Source organism: Diabrotica virgifera, chromosome 3 (assembly GCF_917563875.1).
Source record: "Diabrotica virgifera virgifera chromosome 3, PGI_DIABVI_V3a".
Classification (NCBI taxonomy): domain Eukaryota; kingdom Metazoa; phylum Arthropoda; class Insecta; order Coleoptera; family Chrysomelidae; genus Diabrotica; species Diabrotica virgifera.
The window spans coordinates 212,185,315-212,203,648 of NC_065445.1; the positions used below are offsets into that span (position 1 = coordinate 212,185,315).

General features: G+C 34.2%; 2 long non-coding RNA genes across 2 annotated transcripts; both read left to right on the top strand.

The window, feature by feature from the left end:
• Positions 1–4,830: 4,830 nt before the first annotated feature.
• Positions 4,831–6,992, top strand: LOC126881530 (uncharacterized). The gene is made up of 2 exons (XR_007696893.1): positions 4,831–5,255; positions 5,817–6,992. It is a non-coding gene; the product is annotated as an uncharacterized LOC126881530 (long non-coding RNA).
• Positions 6,993–12,394: 5,402 nt separating this feature from the next.
• Positions 12,395–17,400, top strand: LOC126881529 (uncharacterized). The gene is made up of 2 exons (XR_007696891.1): positions 12,395–15,663; positions 16,225–17,400. It is a non-coding gene; the product is annotated as an uncharacterized LOC126881529 (long non-coding RNA).
• The last annotated feature ends 934 nt before the right edge of the window (positions 17,401–18,334 follow it).

Below are 18,334 nucleotides of genomic sequence, written 5' to 3' on the forward strand. Positions count from 1 at the left end.
CAACAACAATTTTTCGCTAACATTAATAATAAATCTCGTTTCATTTCCATGTTAACTAACAAATTAACAGCTGCGAATATTGAAGTGAAACAAGCTAAAAATGACGCATGTCCTTATAATTGAGACAGCAATTGAAAAATTTAAGGCAACAAACACAAACATTGTAGTTGGTGAAGATGTTGATTTGTTAGTACTGCTTACTGCAAGGACTGCAGTAGATAAAGTTATTTATTTTCTGAAACCTGGAAGGGCTCAACAGCGAACAGAGATATATTCTTCGAAAAGATTATCGGCTTATCCCAAATGCCAAAAGTACATTTTATTTTTACATGCGATAACCGGCTGCGACACTACGTCAGCAATGTACAGAAGGGGCAAAACGTCAGTACTTAAATTATTCGAAAAAAAAAAAGATTTGACTGACTGCTGTACAGTTTTTACAGAACTTGATTCCACACCGGAAACAATAATTACGGAAAGAATTCGCTTTCTTCTTGCGGTTTATGGACCTCAAAAAAATTAGTTGTCTTGATAAATACCGATACTTAACTTTTGTAAAAAATACGCGAAACAAGAAACAAGTACAACCTATCATGTCTTCCTCCAACATCAGCATCTGCTTTTCAACATTTGTATCGAGTATATTATCAAGTTCAAAACATGGCTAGGCAATGAACTGAATCCAGAAGACTGGGGTTGGAAATTAATAGATAATACTCTGGAACCGATTAAAACCTTACTCCCACCTGCTCCAGAAAAACTCCTTAACACTATTTTTTGCAATTGCAAAAAGGTTGTAGTGCCAAATGTGGATGTAAAAAAGTCGGGTTGCTGTGTTCTCTAGCGTGTACCAACTGCCAAGGTCAGTCTTGCTCAAATGTTCAGTTTAGTACAACAGAGAAAGACTCCTGTGATTTTAATGAAGACACCGATGACTCAGTCACATTTGAACAATTTTTTAACATCCAGCAAGAGGAAGAGGAAGAAGATAAAATCGAAGAAGACTTTTGACTGTTGAAGTAGACTTTCAAGAATATTAATCTCATTAAAATGTCTAAAGAAATCAAAACAATAGTTAACCTAATAATGAATAGCATTATCAATAATCAATATCAATAATAAGGTAATATCTAGAACTTTACCGGTATTGTTTACTTAAATTATCCTAAAATTGTCAAAACAGTTAGTGGAGTAGGCCTACAGGGAAACCAAGGTAAAAAAAAAAACGCGCCGAGTACTCTACCTCACAGGTGGTGTAGAAACGTGTGCATATCATGTATAATGTGACTCTTAGAATCGCGATATCTCAGGAATGGCAACTCTTAGGAAAAAAATAGTAAGGACTATTTTTGTAGAGAATTTTAAGGTCTACAACTTTGCTTTAAGGTTCTTTTTTGATAAAACTTACCGTTTTCGAAAAAAATCCAAAAAATCTCAAATTTTGACCTTTGACCCCGAATAACTTTTGTTGCACACATGGGATCGATGGGGACTTTTAATACTTTATTTGTTATGGTATACCCTAGCTCTCCACCAGAATTTGGCCCTCCGGCAATTTTTGTTATTTCAAATGTCTATACATATAGACTTATTGATATATTATTTTGTTTCTATTAAAATTAAAGCAATGAATTTTGTGCCAAAATTTTTAGGATATTATTACGCTAAATTATAAAATATTAAAAACGTTCATAATATGTTGCGCTACCTGTTGACCTACACTGTATAATAGAACTATTTTGATCATCCCATTACGTACGTCCCTGATTCACTGAGATAAATCGGTAAATACTTAATGGTAAAACCGATGATGATGTTTCAGAAGCATGTACACTGTACACACCATCATAAAATCACCGATGTTACATTATTGGTGATGATACGTAGTTTTTGTGCCAGACAGTTTGTAGTTCACTTTCATTATAAAACAAGTACTTACGTTGGAATTCCTAGACATAATTTATAGTTCATTCACACACTTTTCAGTTTTTTCAATCGTGACATGACTAATGATATTTTAAATCTTCGCTTACACCATTTTTATACGGTAATAAGTAGTCTTAAAAATAAAATGAATGGTATAATGTCATAAGTGTACCTTGGCACTTAATACGTAGGAATTAGTGAATTAGGTAAGTAAATATATGAAATATAAATTTAATTAAGTAATTAATGATACAGTTTCATTATATGTATGGTACTTACTTTTAAACGATGTGAAAATAGTAGGTATCTATTCATATTACCAGAGAACGGCAGTTCTCGCCAGTGGCGCACACCCAACCCCCCTACACGCGACACTAATATGTACACGAAATTTTCGATTTTCTAAATCTGACTGAACTGAAAATTGGGCTCCCATCTTAAAGTTCAGGAAAAGACTCACCCATTCCTATGTCAACCATCCATTTTGGTCCAAGGGTGTGGATTTTACGGTCCTTCCTATTTAGGGTCTGTTTTTCGTTCTCGTCCCCAAAACTCCCAAAAACTTCGAAAATTTAGGTCCGACTTTTGCGGCTTCTAATACTGATCATTACCTTTCCAACGCATGTCTAATTTTGAAAATCGGTTATACCATTCAAAAGTTACCGAGCTCAGAAATATGACTCAATTTCTATTTAAAAAAGGGAATATGTTTGTGGATATGTATGTAATATGTATGTATGTATGTGACTGGAAAAGTTAAACCGATCTGAATTTTTTTCTGTGTTTAAAGACGGGGTCAGGGCCGATTCAGAACCGGTGTAGTTCGTGACTTTTGACCACCCATAAGCCAGCTGTAGGACTTGGTAGGTACAAAACGGCATATTTTTGAGGGTAGGTATATATCTTCGGTTCAAGAAGAGATAGGAGAACCGCAAATACACCAAATCAATAGTGTTGAGCTTTCAAATGGTGTGTAAGACGTCACGATTAGACATACACACCTCAGTATAGCCGAAAAACTGAAAAACTAAACTTTGAAAATTTTGGTTTTTCGATAATTACTCAAAATTTCACCCTACGAATTGCGCCAATAACTGAGCGTTTGTAGAAGGACTCTAGACGAATCTAACGGTGTATACCTCATATCCGGGAAAATTCGAATTTTTAAGTTATAGGCTTCATAACGATGATCAAATCTATTATCTATGGATAAAAACGGTTTTTCAAGCTGAATAGAAGGTATTAAGCTACAAAAGTATAATCCAATTAACGATTATTCTCGAAACGATTTATGTAGTTGTAGTGGTTGCCGCTAAATTTGATCTGGCAAGGGGCAATCCGAGTTTATTTACCGCCCATCACAATTTTTTTTTTTCAATCTATTTCAAAAAAAAATCTAGTGTACATTCGATGGACACTAGATCATTTGGGAGGTAATGAGACAAAGGCGACCATTTATAAAGCGTAACGTGAACCGAGAAACATTGCATTCAACTTCATACATTTAATTTATAAATAACTTTGAAAAACTCCCGATACAAGAATAAAAAACCGCTAAACGCCCTAAAAATAAGTGGCGCATACAATATTCCAGCTACAAAAGATCTGATATGAATATTACGTGGCGCGAAAATGTATTTTTATTTTGATGCAACACAAAATTCTAGTTGTATTTTAAAAGATTTTTCCATAATATTTGCTAAATAATTTGAAGTAAACGCGCCACAAAAGAGTTTCAAAATTCAAACTCTATCAAGGTTAGTAACCTTAGGTTACTTTTGGTGGCGCGTTTTATTTTAAATTGAGCAAATATTATGAAAAAATCTTTTAAAATAAAACTAAAATTTTGTTTTGCATCAAAATGAAAATACATTTTCGCGCCACGTAATAATCATATTAGATCGTTTGTAGCTGGAATATTGTATGCGCCACTCCTTTTTACGGCGTTTAGCGGTTTTTTATTCTTGTCATATACATACGCACAAAAGAATGAAACACAGGTACCTACTTATCTAAAATTCACAAGAGACAAAAAGAATTTAACAATGAAAATACTGAGTGAAAAAATCTGTAGGTATTTGTAGAAATTTTTACAACATGAAACAAAAACGTTATAAAATTACGAAAATTTTCTTCTGATTAGGACTTAGGTAGATTAAATTGCTTGATTGATTTCAATAACTTTGCAATACATGGTTAACTTTATTAGTTTACTAGCCTTAACGAATATCATAATCATTCAGTTAATCGTGTCCACTGCTGGACATAGGCCTCCCTCAGTTCTTTACGGTGTTCTCTACACTGGGCCGCTTGTAGCCAGTTTTCCGCTACTTTTTTCACGTCGTCGGTACATCTATTAGGTGGTCGTCGTCGTTTTCATTTATAGTTTCTGTGTCTCCAATCCATCATTCGTCTTGTCCACCTTCCGTCTTGTGTTTTCGCTTAGTGCCCTGCCAGTTCCACTTAACATTGTGATTTTTTCGATGCCTGATCTTTGTTTGGTTTGTTGGTTTGTTATTGTGGTCTCAACGACTTATGCCCAGAATAGAGAACTTGCATAAAATTTTAAATTGGAAAAAAATGTTATAAATCACAACAGAACATAATTTAAAACATGTATCAAAGATACATGCATACAAACGAAGCAACCCGAAACAAAACAAAAGTAAGGGATGCCGTGGAACAAGCGGCTAAATTAAAATGGAAATGGGCTGGACACAACGAACGTCTCGAAAATGGTAGATGGAGCAAGGAAGTTGGAAACTGGCGACCGTACGAAGCGAAGAGACCAAGAGGAAGACCTCAAATGCGCTGGAGTAATGACATCAGAAGAGTCGCAGAACCAATGTGGAAACGCCTCACACACAACAGAGATGAATGGCGAGAAATGGGAGAGTGTGACGTTCCGCCCCTTATAGAATCGATTATTGATGGGAAGATATTATTTAACTATCCAAAATATTATTTAATTATTTTCAGAATTATTTTCTTTCAATGTTTATTCAAATAGAACTTAAACCCATCTCAGAATTTTTAAATGCTTGATGACGTCACATTTAAAACGTGGCAACATTGGTTTCCCCACTTTGACAGCCAATGCTTAGTAGAGGGGTACGAAGGATTCAGCTGTGAACGTGAGCCTTGGATTGCCATTGTTTCTCGAGTGTTCGGTCTGAATCGTAGTGTGCGGGGTCATTAGACTCAATTATTCACCTCTAATTCTCAGTTCCAAATTGATTAAATATTACAATAAAAGTATAGTGAAGTTATCCAGCAGCAGTGGATTTGAAGAATTTTAGAGCATACTATATCCAATGAGTTCTACCCCGGTAAATACACATTTTATTAAGTATTTTATTCAGCCATTTTGGAAGTCCTTGACATTTGCTAACTAAGTTTCACATAGTCTATTTTCATGGTTTTTATGTTTTATTTTCATGGATCAAACTCATCTAGAGATAATTCAATATTCGTTGTTAATTTGTGCTTCCAGTTGGAAAATAGAGCTAATTTAAACTCCATTTTTTATATTCCTTTCAAGTCTACAGAACTCCTATCTTTTGAACGATGATCAAATAAGTATCCATCGCTTAGTCTTACTATATTTCATCCTTGTATAATATATCTATATACCGGTGTATATATTATAATAAAATATTCTTTCACAGTAATTATATTTTGTATTTCAATTGGAAATTACTTGTGTTATTTGACCAAGGTCATCTGATAGCAACTTGATAAAAGGTCAAGCTGTCTAGTCATTCAAGTTTTTGGACTTAATGACCTATTTCTTCTTATTCCCATAGGAATAAAAACACCTCCTCGTATCTCTTGCTTCTTTTTTTTGACATTGGTAGATTGGTAGTAACACCACACTGTGTTTTTTTTAGCACCTACCATGAAATCTTAAAGCCACCCTACAACAACACCAAGGCCAGACCACACAGAGAGAAACAATCAATAGGCGACCAGCCTGGATTATTTCCACATTTTCTTTTTTTTGAGTACCTCCAGCTGCTTTCCAACAGTTTTGAGTACCTTCAGCTGCTTTCTACCAGTCTTCCTCTCCTGTACCTCCAGCAGGACAGCTGCTAGCGAGAGTTAGCACCCTTGGGTGCTCATTACATCAACTTCAAGATTAGGAAAGAGTGGTTTGTTTGGGAACATTTACTGTGCTCTTATTAAAGACAGACTGGTTTTGTGATATTTAGTACATTTTTTTTTATAGTTCAATTGCACACACATTTTTCCTGCTTTATATTTTTTATAGGTTTTTTTTCTTTACAACATAATATTTAATTGATAGCGTTCCCCAACACTCTGCAATCTATAAAGGTATAAATTTCTGAGCTCAGATATTTTCCCTGATAATAGTAGTCGGTACTCTTATCTTGATTATTTTTAGGCTGTGTTCCACTTTTGTATAATTATTTAAACTCATTCCATTATTTTAGTATATGTTTAATTAAATTTTTAAAAATTAACTTCACATATTAGTCAAAATTGTAATTATTAACTTTATTTAACTTGAACTTATTAACTTTACTTAACTTTAACTTATTAACTTTATTTAACTTTAACTTTAATTTATTAAATTCATATGAACTTCTGGATTCTAATCCCTCAGATTAGTTTTTGGTTTCACTTGTTATTATTACTATTATAAACCACGAGTTAGGAAAAGGATCTGTGTATCCACTCGTAGGTTTATTTATTCAATAAGGCTTGTGCCTGTCCCACTCACAGTGAGGTATTTATATGTTATATATAGTATCAGGTAGTATTTAATTAAGGTGTACGTATTATAAACGTACAATTATTATTTGGTGAGGGTTCTACTAACCTAGTTGTAAGTTGTACTTCCTGTATTAGAGGTACCCGTAGTCAGTTTTTCTAACCTTATAAAGAGTATTCTTAGATCATAGTTGTATGATGATTTTGTAATTGACTTTCACTAGTATCACTTTTTCCTGTCATGTTAGAGTTACACACTAGTTACTTGTCCTAACTCAGAGGTTGTTAAAAAGATCTAGTAGTTACATTCAATAAATATACATTTATTGTGATTTTTTTTTTCTTATTACTCCTTTATTTTTAGTAGTATATTTTATAATTTAATAATCTTTAATAACTTTTCACATACTTGTACTACAAATTTAACATACTCTATAGCAGCGTAGAATACCTGGAAGAGCGTTAACCTAGTTATCCTTCTTCTGGCGCCCAAAAATTCATTCTATTTTCAGTATATTATTATATTTACTCTATCTATTTTCTGAACATTATCTTCATATCTTCTTTTCGAGCCATCATTGTCACTTCCTTTAATCTATTGTCTGGCCAAAAATAGCCGTGCAAATTGGCCGAATCCTTCCTTGAGTGTCAAGTGGCCCTTCTCATACATATTTAGCTAGCCATTCAAGTTATATCTATCTATTAATGATTTCTCATCTCTAGTCCTGTATCAATTCGATATTCTTTGTCTTGGCATCCTTCCATACAAATACTACTACAAAGTTGTATTTTAGTTACTCCAGCTTCTTCAACGGAGAAGCCACACATTTTTGTCCTTTGGCTACATTAAGTAGATCTTCTTCTTTTTACTACTTCTGTTGGAGTTTACCACTCCCTTTTCATTCACTCCAACAGAAAATCATCAGCTAGTTGTTACATCGGCTTTCCAACGTGGTGGCTTTATTTTTGGTCTGAGACAGTATTCATTTAGGTCAATTCTTCTCTTTTATCTGAAATCTCTTTGTTATTTCCGTTTGGTATCCTATACACATATTGTTACTTATTTATTTTATTTTTAATTTCTGATACATATCAGGTATTCTTAAACGCTGTTTTGATTTTTGTTTATATTTTGGGACCTCATTATAGTATATGTTTGTGCAGCTTACATTCTGGGTTAGATTTTGAATTTTTATTGGGAACTTATATTTAATATTGCTATTAATAATATAATTCATATAACAATTTTATTTCTTCAGTCAATAGTGGTATAGTTGGAGGTACAACTAAGTGTTGATTATTATTATTATTATTATAGATATATATTTTTTCTAGAGTGGTGGTAAGTTACATATAAATAAAAAAATTTACTTCCAGTATTTAGGTAGTAGGTTTACTTGAGTATACAATATTTATTGGATTATTTATCCATTTATTTGATCTTATATATTTATTTGATCTTATTTATTAGATTATATACTGCATTATATATATATGTTTTTTTTTGCTGGCTATTTTGATTTTGTTGGTGTGTTGCTGATATTTTCTCGGTTTATATTATATATATTTTGCGTGCAAACTTTCATATTTTCATATTTTTCATATTTCTGTTCTTTGGACTATTTGTCAATAACTTTGCTCTCATCATGTGTGCTTTTAAAGCTGAACATCTTCTGGTGGATGAATTGGATTATGAATTAAAGATTCGGGACATAATGCCAGAGGAGTCGACAACTGTCGATAAAAAACGCAATCTTTTGAGAGGTGCTTTGAAACAAGAAGCTGGCAATAGAAGTTTTCTCCAAATTTCAGCTGTATCCCTTCCTTTTGAGGAACAACAAAAAGGAATCACTGAAACATTGGACAGCTTGTCTAAAAAAATCGAAAAGTTTAGGGGAACTGTAAAGGATACAGAGTATGCGCGATTAACATCTCGTCTAGGCCATATTTCTGCCCGTGTACACTTGCTACACTGTCCTTCTGAAGAACAGGAACCGTTCAAGAGGTCTGTTTCTCTTAAAATATTAACACTAGAGGGTGAACTTGATTCTAGAGTTAACCCCATTGCTACCTCTACTCCTAATGCTTCAGTCAATGTACCTAGCTTTACGTACTCCAAACCTGTTCAAGTACACAAATGGGGTATTTCATTTTCAGGTGAAAAACAGCACACTGATGTGATGTCATTTTTAGAAAGGGTTGAATGTCTTCGAATATCTAGAGGTGTTTCGGAAGAGGATTTGTTTGCTGCTTCTGCTGAGTTGTTCACCGGGACCGCTTTTACATGGTTTATGAATAACAGGGGTAATTTTTCTTGTTGGTCTGATCTGATTAAAAAGTTGAAGTCGGATTTTCTTCCGTATTCATTCCAGGATGATTTATTAGATCAAATTAAGAATCATAAGCAGAAACCTGGGGAATCTGTTACTATGTTTATTAATACTATATTAGGTATGTGTAGTCGTTTAGACACTCCTTTGTCAGATTTAGCTAAAATTAAAATCATCCTTAAATGTCTATTGCCCTTTTATCATCAACAATTAGCTCTTATGGACATTCAGAACATTGATGACCTTACTATAAAATGCAAACGTTTGGAGGAAACGTTATCCTGGTCTTCTCAACCTCCATCCACATCTCGATCCTCTTCTAACTCTTCTTCTCAGCCAACTTCCTTTAGGCAACGTTCTTGGCTAAATAAGGGTCATGAACATAATGTTTCGGTTGTTAGTTCTCTTGTCTGCTGGAATTGTGATCAGCCTGGTCACCCATTTTACAATTGTGGGATTCCTCAAAATCGTATTTTCTGCCATGGTTGTGGCCGAGAGAACACCCTTAAAAGAAACTGTTCTAAGTGTTCGGGAAACGACACGTCGGAGGTCCGTCCCCTGAACGTTTCTCCGTCCAACATCCAATCAGGGAATCAAACCCCATCGTCAAACGAAACTGCTGGACCAAGCACATCCAGCAACCCAAACCCATCTTCACGAAAAGGGAAAGGGGTGTCGTTCAAGAAAGCAGCACACACCACAAAACAAAATTAAACCAGAAATTTATTTCTATAGATAATACGTTAGATTCGCTTGATTCAAATGATCACAGATGGTCATTTACAAACGCTTCTTTGATTGGTAGTGTTCAACGTAACAATAATAATTGTGATAGTAATGTGGTTCCATTATCTATATTAGATTCTAGTTTTGTTAATGATGATGATACGTCTGGGTTAGTTCCATATAACGGTTGTAGACAACCAAATACTTTAGATCTAGATATTAATTCGTTATTAGTTAGGAAACAAAATGATAATAGGCCATATCTTCCTATTCAAATTTTAGGACAATCGTGTTTAGCTTTGTTAGATAGTGGCTCTAATATTTCATTGATAGGGGCACATTCGTTAAATTTATTGAAAAATTCTAGTATTCCCATTATGCCCATTTCATCTTTGCAAGTATCTACTGCAGATGGTACAGTTCAGTCCATTACGGGCAAACTCCAAATTAAAATCACAGTGGCAGATTTATGTAGGGAAATTACATTTTATGTTATTCCTTCCGTGCAGAATTCTATAATTTTAGGTATGGACTTTTTCAATGCTTTCAATAGTACCTTAAGTTGTTCTGATTTTTCTTTTTCCATATCTGAATTTAATTTATCTACCCTTAGTGCTATTCACGATTTTGCTAGTTTATCAAGCTCTGAACAAAGGCAATTAGAGAGTATGATCTCTAAATTTACTACTCTTTCTTCAAAAGACAAACTAGGTCGTACGTCGTTAATCTCTCACACTATCGAAGTGGGAAATCCCACTCCTTTCAGATTATATCAGTACCCCATACCTCAAGCCTGGCAGGCAGATTTAGAAAAGGAAGTAGATTCGATGCTTGCTTTAAATATCATAGAACCTTCAACATCGTCCTACTGTTCTCCGCTCTGGTTAACGAAGAAGAAGGATGGATCCTTCAGGATCTGCTTTGACGGTCGAAAACTAAACAGTATCACAACTAACAGGGATGCTTATCCTATCCCCAGAATAGATGTGATTTTGAGCAAACTTCAGAATGCCAAATACATCTCTTCTATTGATTTGTCTAAGGCCTTCCTACAGATCCCACTGAGTGAAGAGAGCAAGAAGTATACTGCTTTTGCTGTCAGTGGTAAAGGATTATTCCAGTTTGTCACCATGCCTTTCGGTCTTGTTTCTGCTCCTCAGACAATGTGTCGTCTGATGGATTTAGTCATTGGTCCACCGTTAGAGCCCTATGTTTTCTATTATTTAGACGATATTTTGGTTGTCACTCCTGATTTTTCCCTTCATATGGAAATTTTAGATAAGTTATTTTTACGTCTTAAGGAAGCTAATCTAACGGTCAATCTGGATAAATGTCAGTTTTGTCGCCCTAGTCTTAAGTTCTTGGGTTATGTTGTGGATAACCAGGGGCTGAGGACTGATCCTGAGAAAATAGTTGCTATCAAAAATTTTCCTATACCAAAGACCACCACCCAAGTCCGTAGGATATTGGGAATGTGTGGCTATTATCGGCGATTTGTACCGTCCTACTCTACTTTGTTGTCACCTCTTACTGATCTTTTGAAGAACAGGAAAAAGGGACAGACCATTACTTGGACTCCTGAGGCTGACGAAGCTTTTAGGCGCGTTAAAGATGCTTTAACGAGCGCTCCGGTTATGATGTCACCTAATTTTGATGAGCATTTTTATCTAATGACAGATTGCTCTAATACAGCTTCTGGAGGCGTATTATTTCAGTTGAAAGATGGCTCCGAACACCCCATAGCGTACACTAGTAAGAAGTTGAACAAGGCCCAGAAAAACTATTCAACTACGGAGAAAGAACTCTTAGCTATCATCCATGGGTTAGAAGCTTTTCGTTATTATCTGGAAGGTCGTAATTTCACTATAATTACTGATCATAGTTCCTTAGTATGGCTTCATAGTATGAAAAACCCTTCACAGAGGCTTTCTCGATGGATATGCAAACTGGCTGCCTATTCATATAAGATTGTCCATAGAAAGGCAAACGGGGTAGTGGTCGCAGATGCTCTTTCACGTGTCCATGATATTAATGTCCTAGATCTGTCCTCTTTAAGTCCTGATATGTGGTATCAGAATATGATTGATAGGGTCACTCAAGACCCACAAAAATATCCTGATTTTAAGGTAGAGAATAATATTCTGTACAAACACATCTTAAGTCCGATAGAGTCCTTATCCAATATGTCGGAGTGGAAAATAGTTGTACCTACGCCAAATAGGGAAAATATTCTGCATATGTTTCATGATGAAGTTACGGCGGGTCATTTTGGTTTTTATAAGACTTATCACCGTATTGCCGAATTATATTATTGGCCTGGTATGCGGAAGTCTATAAAAAGGTACATTTCTAAATGCATGGTTTGTGCTACTTGTAAACCAAGTAACCTACCACAGGCTGGACTTATGGGTTCCTTCAGGAACATAAATTTTCCTTGGCAGATGATCTCAATGGATCTCATTGGACCTTATCCTCGGAGTTACAAGGGTAATACCTATTGCCTGGTAGTTGTGGATTATTTCACTAAATTTCCTTTAGTTTGTCCCCTTCGCCAGGCCACAACTCCAGCAATTTTAAAATATTTGGAGGAACAAGTCTTTTTGGTGTATGGTGTTCCTCAAATTGTGTCATGTGACAACGGTCCTCAGTTTGTATCGAAGGCCTTTAAAGATCTTCTAGCTAAATATAAGGTTCAAAAGACCTTTTATAATGCTGCCTACCATCCACAAGCAAATCATACTGAGAGAGTAAATCGCAGTATTGTCACAGCTCTAAGGTCCTATACTTACCCTGATCACAGAGCTTGGGATCAATATATTCATTCCATAGCTCAAGCCATAAGGACTTCTGTCCATGAAGTTACCCAGTGCTCTCCAGCATATTTGAATTTTGGTAGGAATGTGGCTTTATCAGGTGATTATTTTGGTGTAATTTCAGACAATTCCGAAAATCTTCCTCAAATATCTGAGAAACTTCATCGCTTAGATGATCTCCAGACGTTACCTCATATTTTCGCAGACATTAGGAAGAAGTTAAAAACTTCTTACCTAAGGAACCAGCAGCACTATAATTTGAGGAAACGAGATCTGCGATTCTTTGTTGGTGATCGAGTCTTAAAGCGCAATTTTGTCAAATCCAATAAGGGTGATGCCATTTCTGCAAAGTTTTGCCAGAAATATGTCCCATGTACTGTCTCAAGGGTAATATCTCCTTTGATTTATGAATTAAAGGACAATTCGACTAATAAGCGAATTGGTCAATTTCATGTAAAGGATTTACTGCCTGACAACACCATGGACGATGTGGATTCTTCAACTTCATCGGAAGAAGATTAGCTTAACAGGGTTGTTTAAGCTAATATCTTCCTGTGTTTGCCTTTAATTAGTTTTATTATGGTATAGTATTTTAGTTTAAATTGTTAATCACCAGATAATGCCTGACCATAGCAATTTTTATCCTTCGGCATGGCTTGATGATTTCTCACGTATTAGTTATTAGGTACCGAATTCTTGTGTAATACCGCTTGTATGAGTTTATTATTATTTTTTTTGTATTATAGATTGCATTTGAGTCATTATCGACAAATATTCTCAAATACTAATCCAGCCAGTAGTATTACCAAGTTAATAACCTCCACTTGTACTCTTAGTTTTGTACTCAACCTCTCAGAATAAAAGGGCTGTTGATTATTATATATTAAGATATTTGGATGTGTGGGCTCATACAAGTATTCTTGCTTAATATAGATGGAGCTATGTTACACTACCATATCTTAGATTATGTGTTATATCTTGGATATTTGATTACATACCTATTATTTTTTTTTATTGTTTTTATATCATGTCATTGGATTTGCCATATTGGAAAGAAGTTGTGGTTGTTAATTTGTTATTGGGTTACTTTATTGATATTTGTCACAGGTACCTTAAATACTTTATATTCATTCGGATTCTTACTTCCTCCACAGGATGATTCTGGAATGAATTTGGAATTTTGATTTATAAATGAATTCTTGAGTCCTTCATATTTCTTCTTATGAACTAGTCTGTTAATGCTCAAAGTTGGTGAATACGTGGGTTCGAAGTTCAGCAACTGATCACTGCTATCCGATTTCGTAATCCATGTCTTTCTTGTCAGAGTAGGCAGATGTTTATCCATGATAATATTTCTGGTTGGGAAATGGTGTACAACACTTCCTAACCATTCTTGTGCAATTGTTCCAAATATTCCAGGCACATTTTCACACGATAATAGGGAAGTCTAGTTTGCTTATTTTATGTCTCTTAGTTCATAGTATATAGATGCTTGACTTTCCATAGACGTAGAGTCGTAATGTTAGTGATTAACCCACTGGGACAAATTATTGATTTTCTTTTTAGTAGATTCCCTCTTCTTTCCTTAGGCATTAATTGTTGCTTAGATTCAGGAATATCTCCTGGATAATCCTATGTATGTTCACATGAATATACAGTCTTATGAAAGATTGGGAGCTCGTTCCCGTCATATTTTGTATTTACCATGGAGTCATAGAACTTATAAGTTCATCCTTTATTTTTACTATTTAGTTTCGATAGGCTCATATTACCGGATGAGGGTAGATCTAGAGCTAATTTAGTTAGTTATTTAGTATTAGTGAGAATTGGTCCATAAATCTTCCTGATCGTTCTTCTTTGGATATGCTCCTATAAATCTGGTGTCCATTGCTAGTCCGATTTTGGATTAAGTGTCCGATTCTTCACTTATTTTGTTTATTTGGTTGTATAGGTTCGTATTACCGGATGTGGGTGTACGTAGACCTAATTTATTTATATGATTTAGTATGGATGTGAATTGGTCCATAAATCTTCCTGGTCGTTCTTCATTGGATATGCTTTTGTGAATCTGTTGTCCATTGATAGTCTGACTTTGGATTGAGTGTCTGATTCCACATTTATTTTGGTTAATGTGTTTGCATTCCTTTGGTATGTTCACTATTTATATTAGTTGGTATTGGTGAAAATTATTCTATAAATATTCCTAGTTGTTCTTCTCTGGATATGCTATTACGAATCTGGTGTCCATTGCTAGTCCAATTTAGGATTGAGTGTTTGATTCTTCACTTATTATAGTTATTGATTTCATTGGTGACTTTAGTATATGTACTTGCGTTATGGTATGAATTGGCTCTCACCTTTGCCTGGTTGTTCGTCCTTGGATATACTCCTTATAAATCTGATGTCCATGGATAGTTCAACTTTGGATTTACTGCCAATTCGACACTTATTTGTCATTATAAATTATGTCTCATCTTTAGCACTTTTACTAGGACTTCGGGTCATATTTTGCAATTTCCGTTATTTGCTGCAGTGACCATCCTACTTTCCCTTGATTATTAGTGGTGATTATTTGTAATCTTGCGAATCAACGGGGAATGATACACTAAGCACTACTACTCTAGTTTAATATTTTGAAAAAAAAAAAAAAAAAAAAAAATTTTTTTTAAATAAAATTTTTTTTCTGGTGGTTGAAAGGGAATGTGACGTTCCGCCCCTTATAGAATCGATTATTGATGGGAAGATATTATTTAACTATCCAAAATATTATTTAATTATTTTCAGAATTATTTTCTTTCAATGTTTATTCAAATAGAACTTAAACCCATCTCAGAATTTTTAAATGCTTGATGACGTCACATTTAAAACGTGGCAACATTGGTTTCCCCACTTTGACAGCCAATGCTTAGTAGAGGGGTACGAAGGATTCAGCTGTGAACGTGAGCCTTGGATTGCCATTGTTTCTCGAGTGTTCGGTCTGAATCGTAGTGTGCGGGGTCATTAGACTCAATTATTCACCTCTAATTCTCAGTTCCAAATTGATTAAATATTACAATAAAAGTATAGTGAAGTTATCCAGCAGCAGTGGATTTGAAGAATTTTAGAGCATACTATATCCAATGAGTTCTACCCCGGTAAATACACATTTTATTAAGTATTTTATTCAGCCATTTTGGAAGTCCTTGACATTTGCTAACTAAGTTTCACATAGTCTATTTTCATGGTTTTTATGTTTTATTTTCATGGATCAAACTCATCTAGAGATAATTCAATATTCGTTGTTAATTTGTGCTTCCAGTTGGAAAATAGAGCTAATTTAAACTCCATTTTTTATATTCCTTTCAAGTCTACAGAACTCCTATCTTTTGAACGATGATCAAATAAGTATCCATCGCTTAGTCTTACTATATTTCATCCTTGTATAATATATCTATATACCGGTGTATATATTATAATAAAATATTCTTTCACAGTAATTATATTTTGTATTTCAATTGGAAATTACTTGTGTTATTTGACCAAGGTCATCTGATAGCAACTTGATAAAAGGTCAAGCTGTCTAGTCATTCAAGTTTTTGGACTTAATGACCTATTTCTTCTTATTCCCATAGGAATAAAAACACCTCCTCGTATCTCTTGCTTCTTTTTTTTGACATTGGTAGATTGGTAGTAACACCACACTGTGTTTTTTTTAGCACCTACCATGAAATCTTAAAGCCACCCTACAACAACACCAAGGCCAGACCACACAGAGAGAAACAATCAATAGGCGACCAGCCTGGATTATTTCCACATTTTCTTTTTTTTGAGTACCTCCAGCTGCTTTCCAACAGTTTTGAGTACCTTCAGCTGCTTTCTACCAGTCTTCCTCTCCTGTACCTCCAGCAGGACAGCTGCTAGCGAGAGTTAGCACCCTTGGGTGCTCATTACATCAACTTCAAGATTAGGAAAGAGTGGTTTGTTTGGGAACATTTACTGTGCTCTTATTAAAGACAGACTGGTTTTGTGATATTTAGTACATTTTTTTTTATAGTTCAATTGCACACACATTTTTCCTGCTTTATATTTTTTATAGGTTTTTTTTCTTTACAACATAATATTTAATTGATAGCGTTCCCCAACACTCTGCAATCTATAAAGGTATAAATTTCTGAGCTCAGATATTTTCCCTGATAATAGTAGTCGGTACTCTTATCTTGATTATTTTTAGGCTGTGTTCCACTTTTGTATAATTATTTAAACTCATTCCATTATTTTAGTATATGTTTAATTAAATTTTTAAAAATTAACTTCACATATTAGTCAAAATTGTAATTATTAACTTTATTTAACTTGAACTTATTAACTTTACTTAACTTTAACTTATTAACTTTATTTAACTTTAACTTTAATTTATTAAATTCATATGAACTTCTGGATTCTAATCCCTCAGATTAGTTTTTGGTTTCACTTGTTATTATTACTATTATAAACCACGAGTTAGGAAAAGGATCTGTGTATCCACTCGTAGGTTTATTTATTCAATAAGGCTTGTGCCTGTCCCACTCACAGTGAGGTATTTATATGTTATATATAGTATCAGGTAGTATTTAATTAAGGTGTACGTATTATAAACGTACAATTATTATTTGGTGAGGGTTCTACTAACCTAGTTGTAAGTTGTACTTCCTGTATTAGAGGTACCCGTAGTCAGTTTTTCTAACCTTATAAAGAGTATTCTTAGATCATAGTTGTATGATGATTTTGTAATTGACTTTCACTAGTATCACTTTTTCCTGTCATGTTAGAGTTACACACTAGTTACTTGTCCTAACTCAGAGGTTGTTAAAAAGATCTAGTAGTTACATTCAATAAATATACATTTATTGTGATTTTTTTTTTCTTATTACTCCTTTATTTTTAGTAGTATATTTTATAATTTAATAATCTTTAATAACTTTTCACATACTTGTACTACAAATTTAACATACTCTATAGCAGCGTAGAATACCTGGAAGAGCGTTAACCTAGTTATCCTTCTTCTGGCGCCCAAAAATTCATTCTATTTTCAGTATATTATTATATTTACTCTATCTATTTTCTGAACATTATCTTCATATCTTCTTTTCGAGCCATCATTGTCACTTCCTTTAATCTATTGTCTGGCCAAAAATAGCCGTGCAAATTGGCCGAATCCTTCCTTGAGTGTCAAGTGGCCCTTCTCATACATATTTAGCTAGCCATTCAAGTTATATCTATCTATTAATGATTTCTCATCTCTAGTCCTGTATCAATTCGATATTCTTTGTCTTGGCATCCTTCCATACAAATACTACTACAAAGTTGTATTTTAGTTACTCCAGCTTCTTCAACGGAGAAGCCACACATTTTTGTCCTTTGGCTACATTAAGTAGATCTTCTTCTTTACTACTTCTGTTGGAGTTTACCACTCCCTTTTCATTCACTCCAACAGAAAATCATCAGCTAGTTGTTACAAGAGGCCTTTATTCGACATTTCGAATAGAAAAAAGGCTATATAAAAATCAAAGATAAAACAGTTTTGTTTGTCTTTCGTTTGGCCCTAAAGACGATTAAAAATTTAAATTATACCTACCAGCCAGCCCAAAACGCGTCGTGACGTCATCGGATTATATGTTTACATTCTCCACCAACAAAGTAAACAAAATTGTATATAATTTTAAATTAGACATAATAAACGTCAGTAGAAAATACAATTATGTGACGTTACAAGTGTTTGTGATCGTTTGAACTATTCATAGAAAATTTGTACTTTTACAAAATGGTTTTATTTTCCATAGTAGTTAA